We start from the raw sequence: 1424 nt of genomic DNA on the forward strand, positions 1-1424 counted from the left end.
TTAATCAAACTTACCATTTGGTTCTAAATATTCTAATGAGCCTATTAAATTAGTCAATTTTGGTTTCTGAATCCGTTTGGACTTTGAATTTCTAATTCAAAGTAGATATTCTAACAAATATTCCATAAACAAACATATAGTCACAAAATTAAATACATAATCATGCAAATATTCTCAATAAAATAGTATAAAAAAATGATATACACATTGGGGTCGTCACACTTTTATAATTGAGAAGGTCAAAGTGATACTTCTCAATAATTTAAGAATATTTGTGTAAATAACCCTATTTTATTTTAGGATTTATTCTTTAATGTGTATTGTTCTTATTAGTAAATTTATATTAGAGTATAATACAATTTGGGCGTACTCAATTATTATTTAGGTGCAAATCACCTTGTTTGGTTTTGAATTTTCAAAAACTATTTTTTGAGTTTTTATTTTTATATTTTTAATAAATTTTTAAAATATTTTGATCAATTTTTTTTTTTAAAAAACTTTTGGATTCACTTAATCTTAATATATTTAAAAATTAAAAAATTTAAACAAAAATCTTTAAAAAATTCATTAAATACAACAAAATACGAGAATATATGAAATTTTTATATTTTTTTTTGTATTTGGTGAATTAAATTTTTTTTTTGTAATATTATATCTTTTAAATATATTTAAATTAAAAATTTACATAAAATATTAAAAATAAAAAAATATAAAAAATATAAAACTTGGGATGTGTTTGGTGGAGTTTTCAAAATATGATTCCACAACATGATTTGAATGCTTTGTTTGTTTACAATTTTTAAAAATTAATTCCACACTCACTTTTTAAAACACGTCTACTCGTTCATTCACCCGGACGTCCTCTGGACGTCCAGCCGGTTGGCCGGAACAATATTCGTGTTTATTTTTTTTGACGCCTGTTATTTTTATATTTTAAATAAAAAATATTTTGGAAATTTTTTTTAAATTTTTTTATGAGTTTTGAATAGGATTTTAGATTGTGTGTTTGGTTATGAGTTGTAAATTTTTGAATCAAATATCATATGTCACATCACTCAATTCAAACTCTTTTAAAAATTCATAACTAAATAAATTTTTTACAATCAAATCATAATTCCAAAACTCATAACTCAAAATACAACTGCTCTATTCTCGAATTATAATTTTAAAACTTTACTAAACAAAACAATAATTTTCTAACAAAAAAGATTGAGACCCCCTTTCAAAGAGACCCCCACGACCCCTTTGCCTTTTGATTGGTTAAAATTGTTTTTTTTTTTTCTTTTTTTTTCTTCTCTCCCACTAACCAACCCTATGTGTGTGGGCGTGGTGGGGGTGGGAATATGAAGGAGTACTAATCACAGCTCATTTTCTAAACGGTGGACTCAAATTTTTTTATTTTTATAATCAGTGCTATTTTAATT

Source organism: Camellia sinensis, chromosome 7, assembly GCF_055761805.1.
Source record: "Camellia sinensis isolate YWXY chromosome 7, ASM5576180v1, whole genome shotgun sequence".
Classification (NCBI taxonomy): Eukaryota; Viridiplantae; Streptophyta; class Magnoliopsida; order Ericales; family Theaceae; genus Camellia; species Camellia sinensis.